The following is a 15,000-nucleotide window of genomic DNA, read 5'->3' as shown; positions in this document are numbered from 1 at the left end:
CACAAGTTTATGGAAGGTGGGAGATGGGAGACCGGCCAGGCGAGCGTTGGAATAGTCGAGTCTAGAGGTAACGACGTCAGTTGCTGTAATTTTGAATGGTTAAGGAGATTACCCCCACCCTGTGCCCTGTACTGAGCTCCCCTCCACAGAACTGCTCTCGGAGAATCAAGCTCAAGCCAGGCGCCAAGATGGAAACGGCCTTAGTGTCAGCTGTGGCTCAGTGGGTGGCACTCTCGTAGTCTCTGAGTCAGAAGGTTGGGGGTTCAAGCCCCACTCCAGAGACTTGAGTACAAAATCTAGGCTTGACTTCACCAATCTTTTTCTCTTCACATATCTATAGAAGCTTTTACAGTCAGTTTTTATGTTCCCTGCAAGCTTGCTCTCATATTCTATTTCCCCCCTTTTAATTAATCCCTTTGTCCTCCTTTGCTGAATCCTAAACTGCTCCCAATCCTCAGGTTTGCTGCTTTTTCTGGCCAATTTATATGTCCTCTCCTTGGATCTTATGTTATCCACTTTGATGGCAAAAACAGGAAGACAGATTATTATCTGAACAGCAATAGATTGGGAAAAGGGGAAGTGCAACGAGACCTGGGTGTCCTTATGCACCGGTCGCTGAAGGTAAGCATGCAGATGCAGCAGGCGGTTAAGAAGGCAAATGGTATGTTGGCCTTCATAGCGAGAGAATTCGAGTACAGGAGCAAGGATGTCTTGCTGCAGTTGTACAGGGCCTTGGTGAGACCACACCTTGAGTATTGTGTACAGTTTTGGTCGCCTTATTTGAGGAAGGATGTTCTTGCCATGGAGGGAGTGCAGTGAAGATTCACCAGACTGATACCTGGGATGGCAGGAATGACATATGAAGAGAGATTGGGTCGATTAGGCTTATATTCGCTAGAGTTTAGAAGAATGAGAGGGGATCTCATTGATACTTATAAAATTCTAACAGGACTAGACAGACTAGATGCAGGAAGGATGTTCCCGATGGCGGGGGAGTCCAGAACCAGGGGTCACAGTCTAAGGATAAGGAGTAAGCCATTTAGGACTGAGATGAGAAATTTCTTCACCCAGAGAGTGGTGAACCTGTGGAATTCTCTACCACAGAAGGCAGTTGAGGCCAACTTATTAAATATATTCAAGAAGGAGTTGGATATATTTCTTAAGACTAAAGGGATCAAGGGATATGGGGAGAAAGCAGGGACAGGGTACTGAATTTGGATGATCAGCCATGATCTCATTGAATGGCGGAGCAGGCTCGAGGGGCCGAATGGCCTACTCCTGCTCCTATCTTCTATGTTTCTATGACACATCAGTACAGTATAGAAGGAGTGCTGCACTGTCGGAGGTGCCATCTTTCGGATGAGACGTTAAACCGGGGCCTCGTCTGCTCTCTCAGGTGGACGTAAAAAATCCTGTGGCACTATTTCGAAGAAGAGCCAGGGGGGAGTTCTCCCCGGGTGTCCTGGGGCCAATATTTATCCCTCAACCAACATCACTAAAACAGATTATCCGGTCATTATCACATTGCTGTTTGTGGGAGCTTGCTGTGCGCAAATTGGCTGCTGATTTTCCTACATTACAACAGTGTCTACATTTCAAAAGTACTTCATTGGCTGTAAAGTGCTTTGGGACGTCCTGAGGTCATGAAAGGCGCTGTAAAATTTTGCAAGTCTTTCTTTCCTGAGGTCATGATTGGAAATGCGGTACCCTATGGCAAAAAAAACTATCCTGTGCTTCTGCCCTTCCTCCCCCGAGGGGCCCACCCCACGTTACCCTTTTAACATTCGCAAGTTCCGTCCTGTGCCACAGGGACCCTCAACAAAGTGCTGAAAAGACGCTGGGTGCAGCTGACGTGCAATGAGGTCGGCTTGTCCATGGGTATCCGGTGTGAGCCAGCGAGGGGTTAACGCTCAGTGTGTGTGTGTGTGTGGCTGCTTGGCAACTCGTCGAGCAGTTCTGTCGTACAGGGCCTGTGGGCTGGCAGAGGGCCAGCAAAAAAAACAGCAGAGAGTATCTGTACAACTTTAAACCTTGCAACAACAGGGGGAAAAAAAGGTCATCTCCCCCCCCCTTCACCGCTTTCAAAGATCCCTTTATTGCTGCGTAACCTTGGCGGATCAGAGCGAGAATGCGCATCTGACTGGTTGCACAACACCCCCTGCCAGACATGAATCAGAAATCCGGTTTATCGGCCTCTGCACACACATGGAGACGTTACCACTGGTTGCCAAGCTGCGAGATAGAAGTGGAAACAGGCACTCAGGAACCTGTGCCAGCGACGCACTTCCCTTCCGTCTGCTCGCTCCACTTGTTGCTAACGAGGGGGGCTTGGGTTTCAAAGCCGGTGAAACCCGAGAGATCTCTCCTGCAGCTGACTCTAAACCTTGGTGACCCACATTTTCTGACGGGGCTATCTGAAAGGATCTGGAACCGCGGAGCCTACACACACCCGGAGGCCAGTGGAGTTCAGCGCGGTTAATGTTTAAGCCTGGTCTTCGCCTGCCGTCGCAAGGAGGAAGGTAAGGACGAAGTTTCTGGGCCTGTTTCCTCTGGGAAGTCGATCCCTTGTCCCCCTGGCGAGCTTGTGTTCGGATTTTTTTTTTAAAACAACTTCGTTGGGGGGAAACGTGATAGGTTTTCGAAGGTTGCGAGTTTATTTTTCTGATTGATTTATCTGGTAGTTAAACACTGGGCTCAGCTGTCCAACTACATGAGCTCGGTCAGCCCACAGTGACAGCAGTGTCTCTCAGCACAGCGTGCAAGCGGACAAATAGGTTCCCCCCCCTTCTAATTTCCCACCCCCTTCTAATTTTCTCCCCCCCTCGTGCTGCAGTTTGGCACCATGGATGTTGCTCACCCTCTGGTGCCTTGCCCAACTGGCCAACCCTTGTGTGGGCCCAGACCCCCCCCCCCTTAGCTGGCTATTTGACTGTGAGGGTCATCACAGCCAAACATCTGCACCCGCGCAGCAGCCACTGGATAGCAACCGGGAGCGGGAACGTGGGCGGATTCTTTTTTACCTGACAATAGCTCGGAGGGGGGGGGGTGAAGGGGGGAAGCTGAGGGCAATTGCAGTAACCCTGCTGTCCGCTGTGTGGATAGGTTCATTCAGCACAGACCAGGGACGGTGTTGGATGCTCTGGTCTGCCTGAGTCAGGCCCCACACTGGCTGGTCAAGTTACCCACTCGGCCAGCGGGAGAGCTTGGTGAACTGAAATTTAAATTGGGACTTAACTTAACATCCTGTTGATACCGTCCCTAAAATGGGCAATTCAAGGGCTGTCTGGTTTCCCCACAATGCAATACTCTGGCGTAAATCAATGCCCTGACACACACATGAGAAAGACTTGCATTTATATAGCACCCTTCACAACAACCGGACGTCCCAAAGCCCTTTACAGCCAATGAAGTACTTTTGAAGTGCAGTCACTGTTGTAATGTAGGAAACGCAGCAGCCAATTTGCGCACAGCAAGCTCCCACAAACAGCAATGTGATGATGACCAGATAATCAAGATGTTGGTTGAGGGATAAATATTGGCCAGGGCACCGGGGAGCTCTCCCCCGCTCTTCTTCGAAATAGTGGCCGTGGGATCTTTTACGTCCACCTGAGAGAGCAGATGGGGCCTCGGTTTAACGTCTCATCCGAAAGACGGCACCTCCGACAGTGCAGCACTCCCTCAGTACTACACTGGAGCGTCAGCCTAGGTTTCTGTGCTCAAGTCTCTAGAGTGGGAGAGAATATAAAGCTTGCACTGAAGAAAGGGCTTGCTCCTTCCACAGCCCGTGCATAACTATCACCGTCATGGACTCTAAACCCCTCTGTGTGTCTCTCTCTCCCTCGACTGTGAAAGACATGGCACACCAGGTCTGACCCTGGCGCCTGGTGTCCACATGCTCACGCCTCCAGCAATCGTTTCGGGAGCGGGAATCCCGCAGGGTCGTTCTTGTCCTTACCCCAGGTTCAAAGGCCACGGGACACAAGTTTTTTTTAAAATCAGCAATATTTAGGAATAAGAAAGGAAGTTGGGAGGATTTCTTTCTCACCCTAAGGTGTTGGAAGTTGCGGCATTGAAGCATACAGTGTCAAATGGGTTGAAGCAGCAATTAGATATGGCTGTGTGGAGAGACTAGAGATTAGGCGAGATGGTGAGAAGGTCAGTTTGATCTATTAGCTAGACCTTTTTCTTCTTCCTAAAAATTCTCATGTTCGTACTCATTGCTTTGACCTGTTGGCTGTGTGCATGAGAGACCGAACACACACAGCAGACAAGAGTTCACCGATTGAATAGAGTGGGATGAGGGGAGAGTAATTGGAGCTTTTAAGCAATTAAACACACCGCTGAGTGCCGGCGCGTGTAATTCCTTTGTTTGAGGATTTACGCAGGTGGCGGCCTGGATTTTGCACTCAAGCCTCGAGGGACTTGAGCCCACAACCTTCTGACTGGGAGGCGTGTGTGCTACCCACCGAGCCACTGGCTGAGTCACGATTGTACAAAGCACCGGTAACCCTGACGCAGGGCATCAGGGGAATGTCGACAGGCTAGGGCGATCAGACATCAGCTGTTTCGGGGATAAATCCAGAAAATGCTGGAAACGCTCGGCAGGTCAGGCAACATCTGTGGAGAGAGAAAAACAAGAGTTAACGTTTGACTTGAAAGGTCATCGACCTGAAACATTAACTTCTTGTGTCTCTTTCCACAGATACTACCGGACCTGCTGAGTGTTTCCAACATTTTCTGTTTCTATTTCAGGTTTCCAGCATCCACAGTGTTTTTTTTTGCTTTTGTGTTACGGTTTTGCAGGATGGTCATCACCTCACGAGCGCAGCCTGCGAGCTAGAGCTGGAGTGTCTCTGAGCCGCAGTGAGATGTGCCGGGATCCACCTTGGGTTTGACACCCTTGTGTTTTGCTGGCTCTCGGGGCCTCGTTCAGGGCCGTTTACTGGAAGCCATCCGCTGCTGGGCTGAGAGCAGCTCGCTGGGGAAAGCTATTTTAGTGCCTCCTTTTCTATCCTAGATTCGGAGAGAGGTGGACGTGGCGCGCTGCTGAGAGAGACACCCGCCTCTATACATTTGTGAGGCTGACGCCACCATTCCTGGGTGTTTAAAATGCCTCACCGTCTCCCTGGGCCAGTCACAATGCTGGGCGGGGTGGCGGCATCTGGCCATTCTGAAAAGTGGCAGCGGGTGGTGGCTCCCGCACAGAGACTGCTCACATGCACATGGCGCTGGGCAGAGGGTGGGAGGAACCAGCCTTCAGGGGGTGCTCTGCAAGTCATAGTACAGCACTGTCGCTGGAGAGAGACACATCAGCAGCACTACTGTAAATTTAAAGTCCTTCTGCACCACTCGCTGAAGGTAAGCATGCAGGTGCAGCAGGCGGTTAAGAAGGTAAATGGTATGTTGGCCTTCGTAGCGAGAGGGTTCGAGCACAGGAACAAGGATGTCTTGCTGCAGTTGTACAGGGTACTGGTGAGGCCACACCTGGAATACTGCGTACAGTTTTGGTTTCCATATTTAGGAAAAGGTATACTTGCTCTCGAGGCAGTTCAGAGAAGGTTCACTCGGTTGATTCCGGAAATGAGGGGGTTGACTTATGAGGAAAGGTTGAGTAGGTTGGGCCTATACTCATTGGAATTCAGAAGAATGAGAGGCGACCTTATCGAAACATATAAGATTGTGAGGGGGCTTGATCGGGTGGATGCGGTGAGGATGTTTCCACTGATGGGTGAGACTAGAACTAGGAGGCATAATCTTAGAATAAGGGGCTGCCCTTTCAAAACTGAGATGAGGAGAAACTTCTTCACTCAGAGGGTAGTAAATCTATGGAATTTGCTACCCCAGAGAGCTGTGGAAGCTGCGACATTAAATAAATTTAAAATGGAGATAGACAGTTTCCTAGTTGATAAGGGAATTAGGGGTTACGGGGAGCGGGCAGGGATGTGGACGTGAGTCTAGATTCAGATCAGCCATGATCCTATTGAATGGCGGAGCAGGCCCGAGGGGCCGTATGGCCTACTCCTGTTCCTACTTCTTATGTTCTCTTCTGTGGTGGTGCTCACAGTGAGAAGGAGGATGAGCTGTTCCATGAGTGTTAGCAACATAGTGCGGCAGGGAAAGTATTCAAGGAAGTGAATGTAACATTGGCGAGAAGCACAAGTTAGGTGTAAGATTCTTAATATGGTCTTCCCCTGGCACTGCTTACAGCGAGACGGAGAAGTGTATCTCTTGCCTTTCTCTGCTGTCTTTATTGTTCCTCTCCCCCTTTATCTCTTTTGCTTCTCTGTCCCTTGTTCTGTTTCTCCGTCACCTTCTACTTGTATCTTGGGCTGGCTGTGGGTGGTGAGATTCTGAAGCGCCCTCCCTAAACTTCCCCGCCTCTCTCTCCTCCTTTTAAAACGGCTCCTTAAAACCTACCCCTGTGTCCAAGGCTCCTGTCCTAATATCTCCTGATGTGGCCCGATGTCAAATTTGGTTTGCTAACCGCTCCGGTTTCACTGCGTCAAAGGCGCTATATTAACGCTTCAAGGACACCCTCAAAGCCTCCTTGAAAAAGTGTAACATCCCCACCGACACCTGGGAATCCCTGGCCCAAGACCGCACAAAGTGGAGGAGAAGCATCCGGGAAGGTGCCGTACACCTCGAGTCTCTTCGCCGCCGGGAGCAAGCAGAAGCCAAGCGCAAACAGCACACATCAACCCAAGCACCCCACCCACCCGCCCCTTCAACCACCGTCTGCCCCACCTGTGACAGAGACTGTAGGTCCCGCATTGGACTCATCAGTCACCTGAGAACTCATTTTTAGTGTGGAAGCAAGTCATCCTCGGTTCCGAGGGACAGCCTAAGAAGAAGAAGGAGATACAAATGTAAGTTGTTGTTGACACTGGCTGCACAGCAGCACAGGCCTAATCGGGGTTTGATGGGGTGTGGTTGGTCATGTGCTGTCACCAGCAGATGAGGGCAAGATATTGGAAGCCTCTGTCCACTTTGGGTACTTCTTTTCATGTCTTTTTTTCCCCCCCTCTAATGTTTACTTGCCGGCAAAATAGATCTTACTGAAATTCCTGAACAACAGCTTTACAGCTCTGACAGGGTGACCTCTCCACTTTTTTTTCCCCCTCTGGCTCCCAGCCAGCAGTGTTGTCGGTTTCCTCAGCCCGCTTTGGGGTTGCGTTATTCACTACGTCTCATAGATACATAGAAACATAGAAGATAGGAGCAGGAGTAGGCCATTCGGCCCCTCGAGCCTGCTCCGCCATTCAATGAGATCATGGCTGATCATCCAAATTCAGTACCCTGTCCCTGCCTTCTCCCCATATCCCTTGATCCCTTTAGCCTCAAGAAATATATCCAACTCCTTCTTGAATATATTTAATGAATTGGCCTCAACTGCCTTGTGTGGTGGAGAATTCCACAGGTTCACCACTCTCTGGGTGAAGAAATTCCTCCTCATTTCTGTCCTAAATGGCTTACCCCTTATCCTTAGACTGTGACCCCTGGTTCTGGACTCCCCCGTCATCGGGAACATCCTTCCTGCATCTAGTCTGTCTAGTCCTGTTAGAATTTTATAAGTTTCAATGAGATCCCCTCTCATTCTTCTAAACTCCAGTGAATATAAGCCCAATCGACCCAGTTTCTCATACGTCATTCCTGCCATCGCAGGTATCAGTCTGGTGAATCTTCGCTGCACTCCCTCCATGGCAAGAACATCCTTCCTCAGATAAGGTAACCAAAACTGCACACATTGGGCCAGAAATTGGTGAACGGGGCTTGCCGCGCGTGCAAGCCCCATATATGCACTTACCCCGCGCTACTGCCGATCAGCTCCAGGGACGCTTGGACTTGGTGTTTGAAAAAGAAGAATCCCGGGCAGCATATGACGTCACGCCGCCCAGGAGTGCAGCCAGCGCGAAGCCAGGAGCGTGCAGTGTAAGTGAGACACGCCCCTTGAGGTCTCAGTTTCACTGGACACGCCCCCAATGTTTCTGTCAAGCTGCTAAGCATTTTTACATGCAAAGCAGCAGTTTAAATAGGTTTTTGGAAGTTTTTTGAAGATTTTGGTAACTTTTATAAACTTTTTTAAATGTTTACATTATTTTGAGTAATCTGAAGTAGTTTTAAAGAGAATTAAAGCAATTTAAAGACTTTTAAAAGCCCTAAAAGAATTTTTTTAATTCCATTTATTTATTTAGCAATGTCGTCGTCATACGTGTCTTCACACTGTTCCCTTTGGGGAACTGTATGAAGTGGTGGAAGGATTTATGGCCATGATTAACGCTCATTCCGTGACCGTAACCATCTTTGAACCAGCCATTAGGGCGGTTAGTCCTATGGCGGGAGGGTTTTACGGGCTCCCACAAGCTATACAAGGAGGGGGGGCCACCCACACCCACGGACGCAAATATCCCACTGGATGTCAACCCAGAATTTAGAGCCGGAGCTCCGACTCCACTTGCCGGGACTGTCTGGAGCGGGGTTCGAAATCCTACCCTGATCTGGCCCAGCGGCGGGGATCCTACCGCTATGACAAAGGCCCAATCCGATTAGCAACGTGAAACGGCAGCATAGGGCTCCAGTCACGGGGAGGGAAAAGGCGCAGGAAACGTATGGGTGTCACCTTTTGTGCGGAGTGGGCCTTTTGCGTAGCAGTAAGCATCCCCGCCGCTGGGCCAGAAGGAGTAGGGTTTTGAACCCCACTCCAGACAGTCCCGGCAAGTGGAGTCGGAGCTCCAACTTTAAATTCTGGGTGGACATCCAGCGGGATACTTGCGTCCGTGGGTGTTGGTGGCCCCCCCCCCCCCTCAGATGGGTTGTGGGAGCCCGTAAAACCCTCCCGCCATAAGACTAACCACCCTAATGGCTGGTTCAAAGATGGTTACGGTCACGGAATGAGCGTTAATCACGGCCATAAATCCTTCCACCACTTCATACAGTTCCCCAAAGGGAACAGTGTGAGGATACGTACGATGATGACCTCTTGCGCAATGCACCTCCTTGGACCCTCAGTCGCAGATGCGAGGGGGCAAGTCGTGCAATTGTTAAATTTTTCATTCTATTGACATGTAAAATGTTGGCCCAGTAATTCCCTTCCAAATGCGCGAGTACGGTCAGGGTACTTATGCATCTGGCCGGATGAAATGCCGGTTTTCAGCATGCACAGTGCATGTGGGGAAAACCGGCATTTCCTGTCCTCTGAACGAAGGGGTTCAGAGGCAGAACGCGTGCGACTGCACAGGCAGCGCGTGCGCAGTATAATTCGCCGCTTTCATTAATGCTTTCAGTGAGGTCAAGTCATTACAACTTACACATGAAAAAAGCATGGGTACAGTTGCTCCAGAGGCTGCGGAGGAAGATATTTATTATCGTGGAGCTTCTGAAAGTATGTATGTCTGTATATATTCCTTTGCGTGTTATGTATATATTCCTTTACTTATGTGTATGAATGTATTATTTAATTATGACTTTCAGAGAAAGTAACTTATTGGAAAATCATAATTAAAAACATACATTCATACACATTAGTAAAGGAATATAAAACATACATACATATACGTAAAGGAATATATGTGGACATACATACATAACTCATTCTCACATTCCATTCACACAGCCACAATTGCTCCTTCTACCTACCGTTCTGAAAACCCTTTTTAAAAAAAAAAAAAAAAATTTAAACTTTAAAACTTACTTAAAATTTCTTAAAATAACTTCCCTCCCTTTCCCAAACACACATATTGCATTTCAGAAGCTCCACGATAAAATATATCTTCCTCCGCAGCCGATGAACAACTTTACACTTGCTTTTTTCAAGTGTAACTTCTAAGGACTTACCCTCACTGAATCCATCATTGAAATCCACAAAGTTCACTGCGCAAGCGCTGCCTGTGCAGTCGCACGCGCTGTGAATAGACCTCGGGTCTGGAAATGCCGGCGTTCCCCGCATGCGCTGTTCCTGCTGAACGCCGGCATTTCCAACGGCCAGATGTGTGAGTACCCCGACCGTACTCACGCTTCTGGCCGCGAATTTCTGGCCCAATACTCAAGGTGTGGTCTCACCAAGGCCCTGCACAGCTGCAGCAAGACATTCTTGTTCCTGTACTCGAATCCTCTCGCTACGAAGGCCAACATACCATTTGCCTTCTTAACCGCCTGCTGCACCTGCATGCTTACCTTCAGCGACTGGTGCACAAGGACACCCAGGTCTCTGTTAAGAGCCTCAGTCGTAAGCCAGGGCGGGGGGGATGGCCTTGTTTGAGGACCTCCTCTCCGGGAGGTTGCAGTGTGAAGGCAACGGGGGTGGGGCTTCACGGCAGCAATTTGGATGGAGGATAGGGCGGGGGAGTCATTTGCAGGCACACTTCAGGAACCTGCTCTGTGGGTCATTGATTTGGAATCATGTTTATCCAGTGTGTTTGGCTGCCACGTCAATCCCCTCTGGGTCAGTCACCTCCTTGTAGCGCAGGCTTGGGCCTCCCTTCAGATGTTGGAGCCGATTCACCTTTGTTTGTATAACGTGATGGAAAACAAGTTAAATGTAAAAAAAAAAAAAAAAAATTTACAGCTCCACAGTGAACGGTGGGTCAATGCCAGATGTAAAATGCTCTGCGCGCCTCCAATTCTGGCCTCTGGCGCATCCCCGATTTTAACCGCTCCAGCATTGGCGGCCGTGCCTTCAGCTGCCTGGGCCCTAAGCTCGGGGATTCCCTCCCCAAACCTCTCTACCTCTCGCTCCTCCTTTGAGATGCTCGTTCGGTCACCTGTCCTCATCTCTCCGTATGTGGCTCGGTGTCGAAGTTTTTGTCTGATAATCGCTCCTGTGAAGCGTCTTGGGACGTTTTACTACATTAAAGGTGCTGTGTAAATGCGAGTTGTTGCAAAATGTTCAGTTATGAGTCATATACTTGTGGTGCCGCCTTGTGCCGAAGATGTAAACATGGTTAAAATTAGCAAGTTGCATCTCTCTGTGCCGCAGGAGATGACGATGATGTATTCTTCCGCTTTTTCTTCCCTACTCTTCACTGCCTCTCGCTCCTTTTCGAGGTTATCCCCCCTTCTCTCCGCACAGCCTACTTGGTGGTGAGGTTTGCTGACCCGACCTCACTGGAGTTAGGCTCTGGAGACGGAGCCAGCCCAGCATCCATTGTGACATTGCAAGCCCTCTATTCAGGGTACAGGCCCGGCATCGGAGCAGGCCTTTCCATAACGCTACGGTTTCCCGGACGGCCTTGCCGCCAAAGCGCGCTCTTGCGGATTTTCACCATCCAGTGGGAAGAAGAGAGTCATAGGCCTAGAAATTCGGTGGGCTGCGCCACCAGTTAGCGCCTAAAGAGGGCACTCAGTGGCTTTAGCGCCACTGGCCGCGCCTCCCACGATATTTAGCTGGGGCGCTAATGCTGGTGTTAGCCTGTTGCGCTGCGCCGCCGCCAATGACGTCATCGGTGTGCGCAGCGCCCCGCTACCGCCCCGATCGCGATATTTGGCAGCGCCCGTCTCTAGCGCCGTTCGCAAATGGCACCCGGTTCACGGGGCCTACCTGTGGCGGCAGTGGCGCAAATTAAGGTGGAGGTGCGGGCCAGCCGTTTTTTTCGGCGGCCGCCTGCCAGCACCTCCGTCCCCGGCCTCCTGATCGCCCCCCGCGGCATTGCCGGCTGTTTTCCGAGAGCCCGGCACTTCTCGGTGCCGGGCTCTTTTGCCGGCACTCGCGATCTCCGATCGCGCTGGTGTAGGCCCCTCCCCCTTAAGAATGGGAGGAAGGCCTGCAGTACCGCAGCGCGCCGAGCCACAGCGTGTGGCGCTGCGGCACGTTGCGTTGCGATATTCAGTTTCAGCGCCCTAAGAGGGACGCGGAGCGCCTCGAGCCTCGCCCCGTGTCCCTCTTGGGGCACTCAAGCTGAATTTCCGGCGGTCGCTAATGCTCCAAACGCTGCGCTAAATCCGGCGCCCAGGCGAGCTTGGCGCCTCATTTGCGGCTCCACCCAATTTCTCCCCCATAGAGTCATACAGCACAGAAAAAGGCCCATCGTGTCCGCGCCGGCCATCAAGCCCTGTCTATTCTAATCCCATTTTCCAGCACTTGGTCCGTAGCCTTGTGCTATGGCGTTTCAAGTGCTCATCTAAATGCTTCTTGAATGCTGTGAGGGTTCCTGCCTCTACCACCATTTCCAGCAGTGAGTTCCAGATTCCAACCACCCTCTGGGTGAAAAAGTTTTTCCTCAAATCCCCTCTAAACCTCCTGCCCCTTACCTTGAAACTATGCCCCCTGGTTATTGACCCCTCTACTAAGGGGAAAGGTTCCTTTCTATCTACCCTACCTATGCCACTCATAATTTTGTACACCTCAAAAGAAAGACTTGCATTTCTATAGCGCCTTTCACGACCACCGGACGTCTCAAAGCGCTTTACAGCCAATGAAGTACTTTCTGAAGTGTAGTCGCTGTTGTAATGTGGGAAACGCAGCAGCCAATTTGTGCACAGCAAGCTCCCACATACAGCAATGCGATAATGACCAGATAATCTGTTTTTGTTATGTTGGTTGAGGGATAAATATTGGCCAGGACACCGGGGATAACTCCCCCTGCTCTTCTTTGAAATAGTGCTGCGGGATCTTTTACATCCACCTGAGAGAGCAGACGTCTCATCTGAAAGACGGCACCTCCAACAGTGCAGCACTCCCCTGGGACTGTCAGCTTAGTTTTTTGTGCTCACGTCCCTGGAGTGGAACTTGAATCCACAACCTTCTGACTCAGAGGCGAGAGTGTGCTACCCACTGAGCCACGGCTGACGCAGAGAGCGAGAGAGGGGACCGGCAGCAATTGCCGGTACAGCCATGGAAGCCAGAGTCTGGGGTGGGAGGCTGGAGGTCTCCATGTCCCAGGTGAGACTCTCGCCTCGTGGAGGAGGGTTTGTGGCCTGAGCTATAGTGGGTGGTGTCCTGAATGGGTATTCTGTGTTGGACTGGCAGACACCCTGACAAAGCTACAGGCGCTATCACGTGAGGGAGATTGGAATTAAGATGTCTGGTGTGGGAGTTCCAGAACAAGGGAGCATAACTGTTAAAATTAGAGCCAGGCCGTTCAGCAGGTGATTTCAGGAAGCACTTCTTCACACAAAGGGGAGTGTAAATCTGGAGCGCTCTTCCCCCGAAAAGCTGTTGAGACCGGAGGCCAATAGATAGATTTTTTTGTTAGGCGAGGGTGAAATGCTCAGTTATAAGCAATATACTTGTGGTGTTGCCTTGTGCCGAAGGTGTAAACACGGTTAAAATTGGCAAGTATAGGGTACGCAACCAAGGTGGGTAAATGAGAGTTAAGATACAGATCAGCCATGATCTAATTGAATGGCAGAACAGGCTCGAAGGGCTGAATGGCCTCCTCCTTGTTCCGATATTCCTGTTATAGCTCCCCCAGTGGCTTAGGTGCTAAATGCACTGTCTCCTGTTGTTCTGAGCCCTATAGAGAAAGGGAGGGTCCCGGCTTGCTTGAGCGAGGCTGACCCACAGCCAGGGCAGCAACCCCAGGGGGCTACAAATGGCCTCATTTCTCCCCCCAAGGACAGGGTCCGGGGAATGAATGGGGGTCGCCATCCAGTGACTCCCCACCCCCGCACCCACCGCTGGGAAAAGGCAGGACTGTGGGATAGCGGGCAAGGGGCCAGGACTGAGCTCCGCTGTGACCTCCTCCCAGAGTGGAATAGCCCGTCGACAACACCTCCTCGCCTCCCAAGAAAACCAGACAGTCGGGGTGAGGGCTTCAATCAAACTGGTGCAAGAGACAGGAATAAATCAGGCCCTTGAGGGATTGTTGGAAAGATCAGAACTTGGGGGGCGGAAAGGAAACAGGTTCCAACCCCACTCCAGGTCCTGCGAGAGAAGCAAGCAATTTAAACATCACCGCCCAGAAGGCTCCTCCTTAAACCTCACCACAACTTGCATTTCCACCCAGCAAGACAAGCCACACCTGACCCAGAGGTACCAGCACACCAGATACTTGGCTCGGGAACAGTGTGGGCAGACCAGACGCTTTATTAGTGATGATGCAAGCTACATTTAACAACACATCTGCTAAGTCTGTACGTTCCTCTCTGACATGTCTGAAAGTCAAGATTAAAAGGAAAACAGAAAGTCAGAGACAGGCACACACAACCCAGAGACAGACATTAAATTAGGTTTTATTTGAAGAATGCTTTGCATATTTCCACATGCCACCACCCTTCCCCCCTGCCCCAAACATATCAAATATTAATAAATACTGAAATAAAAAGAGAAAATGCTGGAAATACTCAGCGGGTCAGGCAGCATCCATGGAGAGCGAGAGAGACAGAGTTAACGTTTCAGGTCAATGACCTTTCGTCAGAGCTGTTATTTATTAATAACTGCTGCTCGGATCCATCGAGGGGACAACAATTCCCTCGCTCAGCCCAGCTCAGCGCCCAAACCTGGCACCTTCAGCCCAGTGAGGCCCAGCAAATCACCAGCTGGAGATTTACCCAGTGAGGGGAATTTGCAGGCAGCGTCTCCCCCGCCCCCCGCTATCTAATGTCCCCCCCCCCCAACCCCCACCCTCTCGCTCCCCCTCACCTTCTCCCTCCCCCCCTCCCTCCCTGCCCTCCCCTCCCCCTCCCTCTCGCTCTCCCTCATCTCCCTCCCCCTCCTCGCTCTTCCCCTCCCCTTCTCCCTCCCTCCTCCTACCCCTCTCACTCCCTCCTCCCCTCTCCTCACTCCCTCCTCCTCTCTCCCTCCCCCCCTCCCTCCATACCCTTCCCACTACCCATCCCTCCCCCTCCCCAACACTCCCTCGCCCCTCCCTCACCCTCTCCCCCTCCCCTTCTCCCTCACTCCCACCCTCCTCCCCTCCCCTTCTCCCATCTCTCCCTCCTATCCCTCTCCCCCTCCCTCCCTCTCCCCTCCCTCCCTCCCTCTCCCCCTCCCTCCCTTCTCCCCTCCCTCCCTCCCCCCTCACTCCCTCTCCCCTCCTCCTCCTTCCCTCCCTCCTCCTCCTTCCA

The 15,000-nt window shown here is 51.2% G+C and overlaps 1 protein-coding gene across 3 annotated transcripts in view; it reads left to right on the top strand.

Moving 5' to 3' along the window:
• Positions 1 to 2,086: 2,086 nt before the first annotated feature.
• Positions 2,087 to 15,000, top strand: part of LOC147097920 (uncharacterized) — a 78,761-nt gene continuing 65,847 nt past the window's right edge. Inside the window, exon 1 of one of the 3 annotated variants that reach the window (XM_085970996.1) lies at positions 2,087 to 2,519. The gene's annotated coding sequence lies outside the window, so the exon portion shown is untranslated. The remainder of the gene's footprint in view (positions 2,520 to 15,000) is intronic. The other 2 variants (XM_085970995.1, XM_085970993.1) reach the window with 2 other exon arrangements.

Source organism: Somniosus microcephalus, chromosome 30, assembly GCF_052327205.1.
Source record: "Somniosus microcephalus isolate GS21.2 chromosome 30, FLI_Smic_1.0, whole genome shotgun sequence".
In the NCBI taxonomy this organism is placed as follows: domain Eukaryota; kingdom Metazoa; phylum Chordata; class Chondrichthyes; order Squaliformes; family Somniosidae; genus Somniosus; species Somniosus microcephalus.
Note: the sequence above shows the minus strand (reverse complement) of the source record. Positions and strands in the feature narration are given on the sequence as shown.